Source organism: Ricinus communis, chromosome 6 (assembly GCF_019578655.1).
Source record: "Ricinus communis isolate WT05 ecotype wild-type chromosome 6, ASM1957865v1, whole genome shotgun sequence".
In the NCBI taxonomy this organism is placed as follows: Eukaryota; Viridiplantae; Streptophyta; class Magnoliopsida; order Malpighiales; family Euphorbiaceae; genus Ricinus; species Ricinus communis.
Genome location: NC_063261.1, coordinates 6,830,399 through 6,849,945, shown reverse-complemented (window position 1 = coordinate 6,849,945; position 19,547 = coordinate 6,830,399).

The window sequence follows — 19,547 nt, the reverse complement described above, 5'->3', positions numbered from 1 at the left end:
TTGTGCATAATGATGCATCTCATGCATTATAGGCATCATACTAATCTTTTATTTTTAGCCGTATAGACACTCCTTTGGGTTGAAGGAGACAAGATAGTGAAGACTACAGAGAATACCAATCTCACCGAGAATTCAGACTGTATTAGAGCTCCTTGAAAAGCCAAGACATCAAGCTTCCACAAATGAGACTGAAACTACATCAGAAATGGCCAACGAAAGAGTTGTTATTGACGATATGAGGGGTGTGTTCTGGGAGGAACTCCAACAACTTCTAGCTGGGATGGTGGCAAATCAAGCCCCACCTGCTACTTTAATTGTGCCAGTTAATCCCCTTATTTTCATTGATCCAATTGTTGTTATTGTTGAAATTACTACCGCAATCACTGGTGAGAACCTATGTAGCATAAAGAATCCTACTCCAACAAGGAATCCTAATGATGCAAATCCTACTTGCTCAAGGAATCCTACTTCAATAAGGAATCCTAATTCCACTAGGAATCCTAATCCAGCAAGGAGTCCTGATGACATTAGAAGTTCAAGTGATGAAAGAAATCCTATTTCTACTAAAAATCCTAATCCAACTAGGAGTCCTAGTCAGATCCAATATTCAAGTAAGATTAGGCTTAATCAAGATAATGGGCCTCAAGATACTCTTTTCAACTTAATTCAGTATATGGAAGCATAAACAAGTCAAAATAGGCCCAAGGTAATCAAGTCAAGTTATTTGGAGTCTAATACTCAAGAATGGGCCACATATCACATGTTACTTAAGCCCAATTATCAATTATTATATGAGCTTCGGTTGGACAAACTTAGGAGTATTTGTTAATTTAAAGAAGTTTTTTAATAGTTAGGAGCCTTACTTTAAGTTATCTGTTTAATTTAGGAGTTCTACTCCTAGTCTTACTATTATTTGCTTTCTTATCATTATAGAATTAGGTTTTTTTAAGGCCTATATAAGCTAGCACGAATCTTTATATAAAGGTTGTTGAATATTGATTATTTTTGCATTAATTCTATTCTTTTGTTCTTTATGAACTTGGTGAATTTATCAAGTGAAGGCTTGGTATTTTATAAACTTAGTTTAATCTAAACTTATGTTTATATTAAACTACCTTTAATTCTTTATAATTAAAGTTCTTAAGTATAAGTTATTTAACGGTCTTGTTGGGAGTTAGATTTTTTTTTTGCTTGATTAGGTGAACAATCCTTGGTAAAGACATCAACATTAAATACGGGTTTGGCACAAGTTAGTCACGTTCGTATCAGCCGCCACTGCTGCTGCCATTGATGCCAATGCTAAAGGCCCTGCTAGAAGGAGGGTACCCAAGAACTTTTCGGATTTTGATGCGTATGTGTTAGACCAAGCCAAAAGGGAGACAACCCTTGCCAGTAATGAAACTATGAGTGGCTTGAATGCTAGGCTTGATAGGATGCAAGGCATGTTGGAATTCAAAGGGTTGGACCCAACTTATGATTTCGAAGAATTAGTGTTAACGGGTGAAGACAAGATGCTTGCACAGTTCAAGATGCCCGAGATAAACAAGTTTAATGAAACTGGTGATCCAAAAGTTCATCTAAAGCAATATATAACTATCATAGGAACTACACAGTTGAGTAGGATCCAAATTGTCAAGTTGTTCGTGTTGTTGCTAGAAGGACCTGTTATGGTCTAGATAAATCTGCTAAAGATGAATGGTGTGATTTTTGTAATTCATTTGTTAAACAATATGACTATAATACTCAGTTGGAGGTGTCAATTAAAGATCTGGAGTCTACCAAACAAAAGCCAAATGAGTCCTCTAATTTCTAAACCAGGTGGAGAAATGAGGCCGGGTTGATGAAGAATAAGCCCTCTATAAAAGACCAAGTTCGTATGGTGCTCTGAAATATTCTTCCTGGTTGGGTTTAAAGGCTCCAGATGATGAACCTAAAGTTCCCCAATTTCAGGCAACCACTTTCAAAGATGATCGAGAGATTAGTATAGAATGGCATGCTCTAACCAACCACCCTTAAAAACCACCTAAACCAAATGGACCTAGCTACAAACCCAACACCTATTGCAAGTTCCACCAAGCACCCAGCCATCACACAGATAATTGCATCCGACTTAAACATGAAAATCAAGACCTCATTGATGCCAAAAAACTAATCGACCCAAACGAGCCCAGCACCATAAGAAAATCTCTACCAAAGTACAACAACACACCACCACCAAACTAAGTGTCCATGATCACCCCTGAATTCAGTGAAAATGAGGTCATGAACTCTTCAAAGACATATCCCGACCTGAGCCAGAGCTAGAAACCAAACTAGATAGCCCACAAAGAACCTTCACTGAGTTGGGGGCATCACTATCCTTGGTGTTCCATCACCAAAAATGGAGTGAGAAACTCAAGCCCCAATCGCCTAAGAATGGTCTTAAATCTCATAATGGTCAGTATTTAGAGTATCACCAGGCTTTCAATCACGTAACAGACTAGTGCAACCATCTTAAGCATGAGATTCAAGACGTGATTGACTGTGGAGAATGGCAAGTTGAGCAACTCCCTCTGTATGAACATGAAGACCTATTGGGATAGCCTTCGAGCAAATTGATTTCAATATCTGTTATTCGAGGCCTCCTTTGGCTGACGTTCGAATTGAGGATATTGTGCCAAGTGGCTAGGGATCAGATGATGATCAAACGAGTTGAAGCCTTGTCTTCTAGAGGTTTGGAAAAAAGGTGAAAAGAAGTCAGTCATGGCCATAGACATCTAGTACAGCTCTAGAGATGAGTGTGAAGTCCAAGACACCAATGACAAAAATATCTAGGCAGACAGCGACTTTAATAAAGAAGCCGAGTCAATGGGTAAAGACATGGGGGTTCAATAACTAAAGCAAGTCAAGAAAGCTTCTAAAGGGGATAATGGGTTACTAGAGCAGCTGAAGAAAGAGAAGAAGACAACCGACAACTAGGAGCTACTGATGCACTCATCGGGTCATAAAAAAGCTTTAATCCAAGCCTTCTTTAGTATAAACATTAGCACGATAGCTACTCTCGAGAAAATGATAAAAATAGTAACTAACAAGACCACTAGGATGATCACTTTCTCGAACGAGGACTTACCACTTGAAGGTAGAGACCACAACAAAGCTCTCTATATAGCAGCAAAGGTTAAGGGGAGAAAAGGCCCCATGTATGATGGTAGATGATGGGTCAACCATCAATGTATGTCCTTCTTGCATACTCCCTAACCTTGAGATGACTGTAAGAGATTTGATACCATCAGATATGGTGATAAGAGCCTATAACGAAATAAAAGGAGATGTCAAAGGAACATTCTCAGCATTGGTGAAAACAGATCCTATAGAATCTTGGATGGAGTTCACTGTCCTGGACATCGTAGTAACTTTTACATTGTTATTAGAAAGACCATGGTTCCATGCCTTAGGAGGAGTTCCTTCTACTATGCATCAGAAGGTAAAGTTCCATCATGAAGCCGAAATAGTAACCATCAACACCGAAGTTGGTAAGGTTATCTTAGCCATTCAAGAAGCTACGAAAGAGTTGGAAGCCGCCACTAGATTCCAAGTTGTTGTTCTCTACGAGGACTACAAGGATCCTAAAGTAGCCAGCATGTTTAAAAAGATGGATTTCAAACCAGGAATGGGGCTAGGAAAGAACTATTAGGGTATGGCAGAGCTGCCATACTTCAAAGGTTAGTAGAGTCAACACAGGCTAGGGTACCATGAGGATGAAGATGAGGGCAAACCAAAGGGTAAGACTCAATAAGATGGGTTTTTCCAGGAGTACATGCCTGCTCTAGGGAGCCCGAACCTGTTACAATAGCTGGGACTAAGGTGCCGAGATTTTAGATATTCAAGAACCTAATCATGGATAGGATAGTCAAGTGGAGCATTAAGAAAATCCAGGAGAAGGTCACCACCAAGGTTGAGGAGCTGAAACAGGAAGAGTTCATCACTTTGCCTAAGAACTTGTGTAACACCCCAACTCAAAACATCCAATTGTATAGCAATATGTACAGTTGACTTTATAAACATAATTTATTATTTTTCTTACAATATACGTTCAAACAATTTAAGTGGCATAACACACTTAATATACATAAGAAATACTTATACATTAGTTTAATTCACTCAAGTACCCAAAATGCCCCAATGCTTGAGATAACTCCTCTGGCCTACCTGATAATATTGACTAATGCAAAGAGAGCAATGCACAGCTAAGGCTATCTACAACTGCACTAACCTGGAAAAATTGCCAAGAAATGAGCTGGCGACTCAATAAGCATTTAATTTACTAAACTATAGTATACTAGGCAGAAATTATCAAGTTTTTGTCAAATACAGAAAATTATACAAACACTTAACTAACAATCACAAAATCAACCATTTCAATTATTCTCATAAATAAATAATTTCATCTCACAAAATCATAAATAATCTCAAACTCAACCAAGTCAAATAATTCAATTCCACATTATTTCCATCAAATCAGGATCAGATGACTCATCCTCACATTTTCTTATATTTTTTACATTTTCATGGCCACTTGACAAGACTATCTGCCCGGCTCAGTCTTCCCATCTCACATACTCGGGTAGCTATCTGCCCGGCTCAGCTTTTCCGATCACACAATATCAATTCAAGAGTCATCAATCCTCAATCACAATCAATTCACTTCACAACACATCACAACCAATTCATAATTCACAAATATCATTAGATTCAAACTCACCAATATCAACTTGTTCATCAACTCACAACAAATCAAGAAAATAACCAATACCAACTCAGTCAAGCAAGAGATTATCAAGTAATCAAACATAGCAATTCCTACTCATTATACACAAAGTTTAGTCTATTAAATACTTACCAAAATTTACAGGATAACAAAGTAATCCTATTCTTTTTCTCTTACCACCTCCTTGCCTTTGGACGAACCTATTTACAAATTCAATACAAATAAAATTAAATCACAAGGCATAAATATACATATCTTTAATCTCCATAGAATATTACATTTCAATAAAATAACATCTATTCTTGATTTTAATATGATGCATGAGATGAATGACAATAAATCAACGTATTTGTTGATGTAGACAGCTTGTAGGTACTGACTTAGAAATTACACCAAATATTATGTACAATTAATAAAAATCCCATCTTTTCCAGAATTAAACTTCCATGTTTATAGAAACCGTAGCAGAAAGAATCACTTCAAAATCATTTGCATAAAAATAGTTATGGCAATTTCAATACAGCTGCTTCAATTTCCATTTAAACAGAATAGTAAAATATTTCCTATTAAATGACCAGTCAAATGAATAACTTTTCTGATTAAACTCTTCAGACATAAACTTAACATCCTAGAGTTTCTATAGACACTAATTTTATTCAATTTGGACTTCTCTAGCTCAAGTTGTGAAACACACAAGTAGTAACAAATTTTTGAATCCTAAGTCTAATTTCTGCTTAAAACAGTTTCGAGCAGGCCATATTCAGCTCAATATATCTCACGATATACTCAACAAAAAATTATAAAATTCATAAAAATATACTAGACACATAAATGAACTTTTATGTTTAACTCTTTGTCTGGTTCAGCCTATAAATTCCCCAAAACCTCAGCACAAAAACCAGGTCACCTGCTGAACTACAAATAGAGCAGCAGTAATTCGTGACCTTATAAGTTCATACTCACTCAACGTTTTACAAAAACCATTTTACAGACATAATCTCAAGACATATATCTACAACTTTCATGTTTTAAGATTTTCGAAATTAAGCCTTTAAAATTATGAAAACAGAGCTGCAAATTCTGCCTAGAAATTCAGCTTCAAGATAACCAACAATCACATGTTCATCTTTAATTATAATAATTCCTAAACACCAAATCACCGATATTCTTCAACAATCAATTCAATTTTCCAGAGATATAAAATAATTTAATTGACTCACTTTTATTTTCTTTAGTTATGAAGAGCTCAAACCTTCAATCTCATGAGAAGAAGTAACATACAACTTAATTGCTAATTCAAATTTGTGAAATTTTTTTGTAAGAAAATGGATTAAATTAGGAAAAAAGAAGTTGTGAAGGAGAGAAATTGGCTACGGGAGGATGAAGAAGTGAAACCTAATTCTTATAAATATCATCTAATATTTTATAATTATTTTTAAGAAAAATTTATAATTTACTCCTTATTCTTTCTAACTTGACAATTTAATCCAAAACTATTTCTAATATCAATATTTGACTAAATAATAATTTATCATTATTTTTTTTACCACATAATATAATTAAATGTGCTACACATAATAATGATGCAAATGACATGTTTTATGACATGCTAATGAATATTAATTATTAATTAAAAAAATTTGATTGTGACAACTTGAGTCAACAAGAGCTAGCTGCGGTAATAGAGGAGCATATTATTGATGTAGTTTAGAATGATGTAATAATGTTCGATCTTTATAGGATGATGTTTCATTTATTTCTAAGATTAATGATATGAATAATAATTTTACTTATTTGTCCAATATTTTCTTGATGGTAGTGTGCATTTTGATAATAATGACATATGCATGTTTGACATTAAATCCATACAGATTGATTCATTCAATTTAGGCACGAATGAAAATCTAAGGAACATTTCGATAGCTCGTGATATAACTCTAGAGGAGAGAAGAGAATTAGAAAAAATAATGGAAAAAAAGAAAAAAGATTTGCTTGGTCCTACGACGATATGCTGAGGTTAGATAGAAAGATAGTAGAACACCACATTCTAACCTATCAAGACATCAAGCCGATTAAGTACAAAATGAGAAGGCTAAGACCGGAATAGGCAGAGAAGATTTGGGAAGAAGTTACTAAACATGTAAAGGCTAAATTTCTTGATATAGTTGACTATCCCGAATGGTTGGCAAACATCATTCCAGTCCTGAAAAATGGTGGTAAGGTTATAATGGGGGTAGATTATCGGATCCTGAACAAGGCATGTCCTAAGGATGATTTTCCTCTTACTCACATAGACGTGATAGTTGATAGTACTGCTTCAATTGTAATGTACTCTTTCAACAATGGTTTTTTCGGATACAATTAGATCATAATGGCAATAGTAGACAAGCTGAAGATGTCGTTCATCACCGAATAAGGGACATACTGCTATAAGGTTATGCCTTTTGGACTAAATACTGCAAGGGCAACTTATCAGACAGCAACCACCACCTTGTTTCACGGCATGATGCACAAGGAGGTGGAGGTGTATGTAGATGATATGATGGTAAAGACCGAAATAAGGCAAGGTCATTTTTAAGCTCTTGATTAATTCTTGGAATGAGTGGAAAGGTATAATCTTAGACTCCATCTGAAGAAGAGTGTATCCTAAGTAACGTCAGGAAAGCTGCTAGGACATATAATGAGTTAACGGGAAATAGAAATTGATCTGAGATGCCGACACTAAAGATAGAGAAAGAGGTCAGAGGATTTCTAGGATGTCTGCAATACATCAGTAGGTTAATTTTCAAGCTCACAATAGTTTGTGATCCTATATTTAAGCTCTTGAGGAAACACCAACCCATTTTGTAAGATGGAAATTGTCAGAAAGGCTTTAATAGAATCAAAGAGTATCTGTTAAAGCCGCTAATACTAAAGCTGCCAAAGGATGGCAAGCCGTTGATTCTATACTTATCCTTGGAGTACGAAGCCATAAGGGAAATGGTAGTGCAGTATGGGTTTGATGACGTAGAGCATACAATATATTATCTCAGTAAGAAATTGTTGCCTTATAAGTCAAAGTATAACCTCATAGAGAATATGTGTCTAGCCATGATATGGGCCAAGAGAAAGTTAAGACATTATTTCCAATCTTATAAGGTGTAAGCAATTTTGAAAATAGACCCGCTAAAATACCTATTTGAAGCTTCATATCTTATAGGAAAGTTAGCTCGGTGGTTTTAGTGCTCCTAACAGAATTCGGCATCGAGTACATCACCAATAAGGTAGTCAAGGGTAGGGCTATAGTAATGTTTTTAGCTCAAAATGCGATTGAAGGAGAGAATCCTTGGAATCTAGAGTTCCTTGATGCGAATCTTGGGGTAATCGAGATTCAAGAGTGAAAGATATACTTTGATGGAGCTATAAACGTGAGAGGTGCACGGTTAGGAGTACTACTAGTCACACCAGAAGGAGAAATGCTACCAATGGCCAAGAGGTTGGACTTTAAAGTGACCAACAACATGATGGATATGAAGCATGTTTGTTTGGATTAGAAGCAACCGTAGTAGAAGGAGAAAAGTTGTGATGGTCTACAAGGGTTCCGTGCTTATGATCCAACAAGCTATTGAGGAATGGGATGTGAAAGAAGAAAGGTTGAAGCTGTATGTCAACTACCTCAGGACTCTAGTTTGCAATTTTTCTAAGTGTTCTTTCATACACTTGCCACTAGATGAAAGCCGGATGGCAAATGCACTAGCTACCTTATCGTTAACGTGGGACACCCCCTGTAACTTCTAATGAAGTCTTTGGTGATCGTGAAGTCATAAGCGCCTTATTATTAGGGAGACCACTTGATTATCAGGGAGACCACTTGATTATGATATTATTTTCATAAGATTTATAAGTTATATAACTTGTTTATGTTACTTATTTGTCTTAATATCAATAATATAATTCTTATGCCTATTTAGGATTGCTTTAGGTTTTCTGCAATAGGATTTTGTTTTCTTACTTTCATATAATCTTTTGTATAACATTCTAGAAACATAAATCACTTAACTAAATAAGGCAATAATTGCCTAATATAATTAAATGAACTAATTACAATAATTTTTCTAGAAAAAGAATTAAGTAACAATTATCAAATTCTAAATAAGAAAAAAAAATTAATAGCTAAACTAAATGGCAATAATTGCCTCTAGGCTAGTCTATTCCTTCTTTTAAGAATTAGAAGCTTGTTCTTGCTTTTTATCCTTTAAAGCAGTGAGATAAGCCTTACATTTCCTTCTCCAGTGTCCTTCTTTCCTACAATGGTGACACTTTTTTTTATCCTTGTTGACACCTCCATTAGCCTTTTTTAAGACTTTCTTAGGCTTCTAGACTTTCTTTCTCTTTTTCTTCTTAGACTTACTTTTAGTAGCCTTAAAAGATTCTACCATTAGAACAACTCCCTTTTGCCTCTTTATGGTGCCCTCCATAGTGTTTAACATATTAATAAGTTCGGGTATCGTAGTATCAAACTTATTCATAAGAGAGTTCATAATAAACTATGAATAACTATCAGGTAGAAATTACAAAATTAAGTTTATACTTAATTCCTGGTCCATCACAAAATCAAGATGCCCTAGATGTTCAATATATTCAAGCATCTTTAGTCCATGTATATTCACATATGCACCTTCGGCCATCTTACATCAGACCAATTCCTTTGAAGTCCCATACCTTTCAGTCCTTGATTGCTCATCAAATATTTCCTTCATATCTAAGATGATGGTTTGAGGATCCATATTCTCATGTTGTCTTTGTAGTTTGGAAGTCGTACTTCCTAACACCAAACAAACAACTTGGCCATCATCTTCTTAACCCTTTTATACTCTTGCACCACCTACTCAGGTGCATCTACAGCATGGAGACGCAACGCATGTGTGTCTAGAAGATAAAGTTTTTATTCTTGTTTGAGAAAAATTTTCACAATGTGATGCTAATAAAAAAAGTTAGGCCTATTAAGCTTGTTGGTGTCAAGGATACTATGCAAAGATAGATTGTCACTCATCTTTTCTTACCACCTTCCAATAGATAGATAAAAAAATATAAGCTAGTTTATACAAGTAACTAGTAAAGGTCTTGCAACTAGTTACTCATGCTCATATTATTTTTCAATATAAATTAATACTCCTTACTATCAATTTAGGATGCTCATAATTCAGCTATCCTAGTGGGCTAGAATCCCATCTATTTTAATATAACCTTGAGTATGCCCAACAAATCATATTAAAATAAATTAGGTAAATAACTATTTTTCAATTGTATCTTTATATATCTAGATCAATTAGACGACAACAATGTTTGTTTAAACATATTTTATAATGTTCCAAGCATTATATATGTTCCACATAATTCATGCCTCTACCTTTATATAATCATGAGTATGCCCATCCAAATTAATATAAGATAGTTAAGTAAGACCCATTGATTAAAATAAAGAACATGCTCAGGTAATAGGTAATCTTGGGTATGCCAACAAATTAACCTATGAACAAAGCTCTTGTTCCTATTTTAATTATGGAAGACAACTTAATCATTTTCTTAACATGTGACTTATTATTAAACGAGAGATTTATTATTAAGCAGTGATTAAGGTCTCATGCTTTGGCATGAATATATAAATATCGAATATAAGTGTTTCATGCTTTGGCATGAACATATAAATATTGAATATAAGGGTTTCATGCTTTGGCATAATCATGCATATATCATACATTATATACATAATATAAGCTAAGCAAGCAAACTACTATGGATGATTATGGATTTTCTAAACTAGTTATCTCGAGACATCAAAGACAACTAGATGGTCAAAACCTCGGTATTGCCTTCAGGATCTCTAAGTCTTGAAGTAATATCCCTTTCATCTCCATTTGGCACCATATCTCATCCACACTACAAAATAAAATTCTATCTAACTAATCTAAGAGTATATAACATTTATATAAGATTTAGAGAAACCTTGATTTGTATTCAAGGGGAATTAGAAGAGAAAAGAATTTTACAACCTAGAGAGAATTAGATAAAGACAAGAAACGCAAACCTTATTTTAAAAATATCAAATCAAAATATTCAACCATTCAACACAATCATACTGGTCTTTGTAGTCTATAACCATCCATTATGCTAAATATAATCAAATACATAAAAGAATCAAGATAACATAATTTAAGTTATTTGGTCATTGCATGTAATTAGGACTAAATGGGGTATGGAGAATTAGAATAATTAAATATTCAAAAATAAAAATTCTCCTTATTTTAGAGTGTAACTTTTTATTTTAACTTTTGGCCAAAATAAAAACTAGGACATACAAACTTTAATAATTCTAGTCATACTAAGATGAAGAAAGTTGTATAGAATTAAAATTAATTAAATCATATTTATTTAATCACTAATTCCCTTTAAAATCTCATTAATCTTACATTTATATTCTTTTAGGATATAAAGTCAAAATTAAGACATAAAATCAAACTTATGTTGTAATTACCTAGTCATACTAGGATACTAAAACATAAGTTCTAGGATAACATAAATTAATGAGATTTTAGATTAATTAAATCAAATTCAAAAAATAAAAATTCCATTATAATCTATGTAATTTTCGGCCATGCCTAGGATTAAGGACAAGAGTGAAACTCTTGTCTTAATCTACACAACTACCTAGTCCAACTAGGATTTTAAAATTACAAGTCCTTGTCCTAAATGATTAATAGTACTTGTATTAATTAAAACAAACTTTTAATTAATCTTCTAATCATATTAAGACAAGCAATTATAGTCCTAAGACAACTAGGATATATTTTAAGACAAGGAGTCACATGCCAACTAGGATACCTTATCTAGAAATCCCTACAAACAAGAAGACTCTTTATTTAACAAGATTTAAAGATCTAACAAGATTAATTAATCACATCAAGATTCATTAAGATCCATCATTAAGAAAATCAAATTTTTATTAAACAATTCAAGATAATCAAGATTCACATGGCAATGGCAACTATGCAAGGAACATGATCAAGAATTAAATCAACCTTCAAGATTACTTCATGAACTCATCTTATGCTTGATCTAGATCTAATGTTCTTTCTCAAAAGGCTTGCCATTAGACTAATAACACATGCATATGCCATAGAAGAAATCAATTATAGACACTAATATAATTAGATCTGCTCTTCATAGACAAACTTGGGATTTGCGATCCCAGGTAAGATCGGTTCAGGGTCATCGGATCCTTTTCTATCAGATAGGACTGGCTGTTGCACAAAATGTATTTCTATTCATGAAGTAAACCACATACTATATACATAACTCATCAAATCAACACTTGATTTGTATGTTATGTGCATATATGGTGTTCATGAAGATCAAACCTTAAATTTTTAGATATCTTTAAGGTTCAATATTCATCTTCTAAATCATATTCATTGCTATTTAAAATAAAGCAAATCAAAATCCATACACACATGCACATGCTAAATCTTTAGGATGTGTAGTATGTGCATAGTTTTGCTTTGATTATCAAGAATCTAATTTCAAATTATTTTGAACGGCTTTTGAACATCAAAAATTCAAGAATAGTTGTTCTAACAATTACCCATGCTTTTATTTCAATTAATTTTCTCATCCAAATTTGATTAGAAATTGGTTGTTGTTGATCATATCAAAACTATCTATGCGCATGGCTGGACTCCCACAAACCATAATCAAATGAGATTCAAGAATTCCAAAAACTTTCATATCATAAGTTCTATCCCTTAGGATTCATATTCAATGAGAATCACCTAAACAATCAAAGTATAGCTATGGCAACCAATAAAATCTCTAAAACAACCTAGAAATTCTAGATTTGCATGCTTATGATCAATTAAGAATTATGCAACCATTATGACTAAATTAATCAATGGAGGCTCTAATACCAATGTTGGAAATTGATTTAAAACATAAGAAAAGGCACAAAAGAAGCAGAAAAGAATTTCCATTCCCACTAAGGATCTCATTGATGTTAAGTAGTCATAACATACAAAACAAGCAAAGAGATGGAGAAGGCTTACAAAAGAAAATAATGCCATCAACTCCAAGGAGTGCTTTGAGCTTTGTTGATTTTTTATTCTTCAATAATGATTGATTCGCTTCAAAGCTACATAGTGACCAACCTCTTTTAGTGATCCAAACAAGCTTCTAAGCAAAGATCTTTTAAACAAATTTTAGGAGATTGAGAAGAGATGTAGGAGATTGACTGCTAGTTACAAGCAAGGGGGATGAATCAATTAATCTTATTGATTGATTCACCTAAGGTATTCTTCTCAAGAAAATTTTTTTCTCAATATAACATCAATCCATGCCGTCTCATGCATCTTTTTTCCATATGTATGGCCTCTTAATCAAAGTCCTTAAAAGTCTAGAATTACTACAAAACCCTCGCTGACATTAAGTTGGGCTTTAGTTTTTCTAATTGAACTTTGATTAATTAAGATCTAATCTATCGATAATATACACATCATAGGCCCATTAGTTCTTAATTAATGAACCTTTAATTAGACCCAATATATATGAGCTTAAGCCTAATGCTTAAAGCGGTATTTGAATCCTCACTTAAAGCCTCTTTATGGGTGACACAAAAGGTTCCTAACATGTTAGAAATGAATATGGATTATAAATTAAACTCCTTTAATTCAATGTTAATTCTTTAATTAACTTAAATCCATATTCATAAATCAACTTTGAGATCTAGCAATGCATCTTGAACCAACCAAATGTGTAGGAATGATTAAAGTACTTTAATCAACTTTTGTAGTGAATAATCTTATAATGTACTTCAATCCTTTCATTATACTTTTATCCTAATTGATTCATAGAGAATGGATGCAAGTCCAACTTTATAATTGAACTAATCATATTTGTCCTTGATAATTGCATATAACATTTTGAATAAGATCTATGAAATATTTTTCATAATCTTCAGTCATACAACCTTAGCCAAGAATATCCATATTAAATCATATCAAGAATCATTAGGATAAGGTCTGATGACATATTACCTTAGGTAATAAAATCTTTATTGATAACTTATTATCATCATATGACTCTTACTATACCTAATGACTATCTTTTGACCGTTCCATGGATAGGAGAACATAAGATAGTATCAAAGAATAGTAATCCTCATATAAGATAATATATTGTTATCTCAAGTTTAAGGATCACGTCTTACATGATTGTCATAAGAGTATTATCCATAGACACTTGGGGTAAATTGCATACGGACTACTCAGTAGGGTTGTGTTCAATGAACTTGTTCTTGTAATAAACACCCATATGCTTATCTTAGAATGTCTATTCCTCAACCTTATAAGATAGATTTCTTACTTCATAAGTGAACACATTATGGTAGTCTCGAGCATTTGGTCAATATCTAATGATCAATATCTAATCCTTGATCAGACATCGATTATGAATAAAGTTTATGAAAGTATATAATTAGAACCTCATCATTATAAAATCGCTTTATATTTTCTCGTACATTTGTATTTACATTCCTTGGTGCTCATCTCTAATGTTTTGGATTATTCTTTGATAATACCACGACAACTCGTACTATTAAGAGTTGAACAATGCCTTTAGCATAATTGTATGCCATCAATATGATGTATAAATTAACATACATCAATTGACAACTCGTTATCTTTAAGGCATACTCTAAAAGTGTCTACACAGGAAGAGTACACAGGGGTATAGCATGAACTAAGTTGAAAACACAGATTCTTGACTGCGGTCACATGGGCAGAGTACACGAGGGTGTGGACTTCTTGTGTGAGTCTACTATTGATTATGTCTTTTTCAACTTGAGATCCTCACTTTGGCACGAGGATATGGACTTCTCGTGTGCCTCACATTCCATCACTCGACTTGTCCTTCTCTCGCACTCTTCGCTCATTTCTTATGCTTTCTTATTCATTATTTTACTTCTTGACATGAATTATCTTTAAATTACCTAAAAGTGTTGAAAAACATACTGAGCAAACATATAAAACTCAATTGGAGGTGTAAATTAGTATAAAATAAGGCACAATAGTAAGTGCTTTTAGTACTAGTACTTTTAGGATGTTGATTATACGAGAAGTCTTTTGGATAGTGTTAGCACCCATTTTCCGAATTTAGGTATCGAAGGAATTATGAAAAATCTAATGATGAAAGTTACTACTTTTCTTGAGTCTCGGAAGACTGAGGACGGGCGAATCCCAATTAGGGTTGTGAATAATTGAGCCAAAATTATTTTTCTAAAATCAATTTGGACCCAATTGCTAGAAAAATTAAGTTTGAGGGTGAAAGTGCAGTTTTTAAAACTCCATGGATTAAATTGCAAGAATTTTGTAAACTCCTCAACCCTTGAGCCAAACAACTCTTCATACAGCCAATTCGGCCGTGCATAGAGCCGATCAGCTCTACACAAACCCGATTGGCTCTTATCTTGGCTTTCGACATCGTTTTATGTATTTTTATTTTTAATAAAATGCCAAAAGAGTCTTCTAAAAAATATTATCGATAATTATTTGAATTTAAATGGATTTTATTTTGGATATTCAATTAATTGAACATTCGATAAATTAAAAGATTTTTATTTTTATTATTGATATTATCTAATCTTCCTAGAGTTTCCTAAATGCTATTGCTATAAATATAATATTATATTTTAGGTCTAAAGTTAGTAATTATTAGTAATTATTAGCAATTTTGAGCAATAGGGAGCAATTCTTAGCAGTTCTCAGCAACCATTAGAAGAGAGTTTTTCTAGTAGTCAATAGGAAAAGTTAGTAAGAAAGGACCCACTTTAGAAAAAAATTTAGAATGACAATGGCCTTTCTAAAAAACCTTTTCATAAATCAAACATCGAATCAAACCCTAAAAAGCCCTAGATTCATATCCAATCTTCAATTCCACCTCCTCATCATCTCTAGAGACTCGAGGATTAGCACAATACGGTGAAAACCTAAGAGTTCCTAAATCTAGCATCTTTTTCACTTTCTTTTATTTCTTCTGGGCTTAGAAACATGATTAGGTTTTTTATTTATATTCTATTTGATTTATTTTTTAGATCTAGGTTTTCTAATAGTTTAACATGTATCTTTAATGTTTATTCATGTTGGATTTTGAATATGAAAACATGAACTGTATTAGCTTTTAAATATGATAATATAAATTCTATTGGATTTTGAATCTGATCAATTAAATAATTAGGTCAACATGTTAAATTCTTTTTTCTTTTATGATATTTCATGAGAATTTATGATTAAATCAAATTTTAGGGTTGCATGATTAAATTCAGGATCTTCCATGTGAAATTTACGTCTCTTATTAATTGTTCTTTTTTTAAGTGTTTGACTCTGTTTAATTTAGTTTTATGTCTTTATTTCATTTTATATATATATATATTAATCATTTTTTTATGTTCTCTATGCATGTAAATAGCTTCTAGGCAACGAAGGACCATGAATTGTGCAAAATTGACCTGAAGAAGAGCCTAGAGCTGATCAGCTCAGTGCTCAGCCGATCGACTCAGTGCTAAGTTAATCGCCTTAATGACCTCACCAATTGGTTGTTCACTAAATTTTAACCTAATTTTTTGACCCTTTTTTACCTTTTAGCCATTGTTTGTACTTTGTTGCCTAAATTATGATTTTTCTTTGAGTTTATTAGTTGTAGGAAGGATTATAATAGCTAGGTTTAATTTTCTGCATTTATTTTGCTTATTTTAGATGTATGCCAAATGTTTGATTATTTGACTACTAATAAAAATTGGACATATAGATATTAGGCATAAAAATTGGAGCATGGCATGAAAATTTTAGTCCATTAAGTTAATAAGATGGTGCATTGGGGTTAAATTAAAACACATATAGACTTAGTGGGCCTTTGTTATATTTCTAACTAATCAATGGATTCACTTAGAATGAGATCACCCAACTAGGCCTTGGCATGTAAAAAAAGGTAGTCCATTTAGGTTAAAGATCTCATAATCAAAAGCATAATTTGTAACTGGGCTAGACTAGGTAGGCCTATATACATATCAAATAGTTAATTAGGTTAACAATTTAAATGGGGATTGGGCTTAATAAAAATGGGCTAATCTTATGTGAATCTCATATGCTGTAATGGTTATTTGTAGAAATATAATTGTTGCATTTATAGGGAATAGCTCATTAAATAAAAAAATTAAAAAGAGAATACATAAATAAGGAAGTTGGCTTTTGGATCCGTCATCAGATGTGGTGAAGCTTTATTATGGAATAGAAAAATGCCATCAAATAGTAAAAGTGTCCTAAAGAGTTATCCGAGTGGTGACTCCCATCTCTGCGCAAGTCTTTGTGATTAGTTAGTGTGTTCCTATTAGATTGAAAAGCCTTACACTGTCATAATCGCTAAAAACACTTAGGTGCATGCTAGAAACCACTGCCCACGTCGGCGACTCCATTGGGGGATAAGAAAAGTTGATTTTGATGTATCCTTATTCTTAATTTTATTATTTTACGGGTGATTCTTGCATCATTTCATTACGTACTTTAGTCCCAATAGCTATGATGGCGTTGATTAGTAGTTCTTTAGCTCCATTCAAACCTTGGAATTACGAAACTGGCTAACCATCACTCACAAGGAATTGTAAGTTTCCTTCGTCGCATGGGCTCTTAAATGGGGAGACGAGTAAAGGAAGCATACTTTTTACTCGTGGGAGCCATTTATCCTTACCCAAGACTCAGCCACAATAATGACAATAATAATCTCCCTTAGGAACCCATTTGCTTGATATGTGAGATATTTTCTACTATAAGTGTTTAAGCCTACATATTGGAAGGCCTTGGCCCAAAACTTGTGAGGTTAGGCCTTAGGCCCAAAATTATGTAGGCCTTACCCTTATATTAGAAAATATCAAGTTGTTTTCTTTAATTTGCTTTGAGAGTTTATGGCATGCACATCGGGGCTACTATCCCATATTGATAGGAATCCTAAGCTCAAAATCATATAGAAGAAAGACTCCCCACGAACCATGTGCGGAGGAAATAAGGTTGAGAAAGGATACTTTTATAGTATTTTATATTTGCTAACCCCTTTTGTTCTTCGTGCATTACACGTGCATCATGCATATCATGTATCACACTAACTCTATTTTTTGAAGCCATTTAGATTCTCCTTTGGGTTGAAAAAGACAAGAGAGTGGTAGGCTGGAGAGGGTATCGATTTCACCAAAGATCTTATCTGTGTTATAGTATCTTAAAAGACAAGACATCAAGCTTCTATAACTAAAACCGAAGCTTCACCAAAGATGGCCAACGAGAGAGCTAATGAGTAAGATGTAAAGATCCTCAAGAATATTGTCATAGATGTCTTAAGGGGTGTGATTCGGAAGGAGCTCTAGCAACTTCTGGATGGGATGGCTGTAAATCCAGCCCCACTTGCTGCTCTAGTTGCACCAGTGGCCCCTACAGTAGCTAATCCTCCTACTGCTGTTAACCCGGCTGTTATTGCCATTGAAAGTACTATCGTTATCACAGCTGCTACTAGTGGTAATGTTGAAGACCCTGCTTGGAGGGGAGTTCACTAGAATCTTTAGGATTTTAATGAGTTTGTGCTAGACTAGGCTAAGAAGGAGACTGCCCTTGCCACAAATGAAGTTGTGAGTGGCTTAAGTGCAAGACTTGACAAGATCTAAAGCATGCTAAAAATAAAAGATTAGCCCCGATCTATGATCTCGATGAGTTGGTTTTCACGGGTAAGGACAAGCTGTCTGTAAAGTGCAGGATGCCCGAGAAGGACATGTTTCACGGGACTAGTAATCTGAAAGTTCATCTAAAGCAATATGCTGCTATCATGGGAACTATTCAGCTAAGTAGGACCCAAATTGTCAAGTTGTTTGTATTGTCCTTGGAAGGACCTACTCTAAATTCGTACCATGGACTAGAAAAATATGCCAAAGCAAAATGGCGAGATTTATATAGTTCCTTTGTCTAGTAATATGACTACAACACTAATTTAGAAGTATTAATATGGGATCGTGAGTCCTTTTCTGATTTCTTGACTAGATGGAGGAATAAGGCTGGATTAATGAAAAATAAACCTTTTAAGAAGGACCAAGTTCGTATAGTGGTCCGAAATGTTCTTCCAAGCTAAGTTGAAATGCTTCAAATGATGAACCTAAAGATCATCATAGAGTTGTATGACGACGGGCTTCAAGTTAAAAAGATCGAGAATGACAAAAGAAAAAGTGTGAGAACTGGTGGGAGGCCAAACTATTAGGTTAGTGGAGCAGAACCCTAGATGTGAATGTTGTCCAGCAACTAAGGTAGTTCTCCAATTTCAAGCAGCCTCTTTCAAAGTTCTTTAAAAGGTTGGTACAAAATGGCCTACTCCAACCCACTACCTTCAAGAACCAAACCTTAATGCACCCGGTTATAAACCCAACACCTACAGCAAATTCCACTAAGCACTTAGACACCATACAGACAACTATATCTGCTTTAAGCATGAAATTCAAGACCTTATTGATGCTGGAAAGTTGATTGACCCTGATAGCACCAAGAGAAACTCCTTGCCTAACTACAACAATACACCACCTCTAAATCAGGTATCCATGATCACACCTAATTTTAGTGAAAAAAAGTTTATGGATTCCTTTCAAGATATACCCGTACCTGAGATAAAGCTAGAGCCAGAGCCAAAAAGCCCACAAAGAACCTTCACAGAACTAGAGGCACCATTATCTGTGGTGTTCCAAAACCTAGTA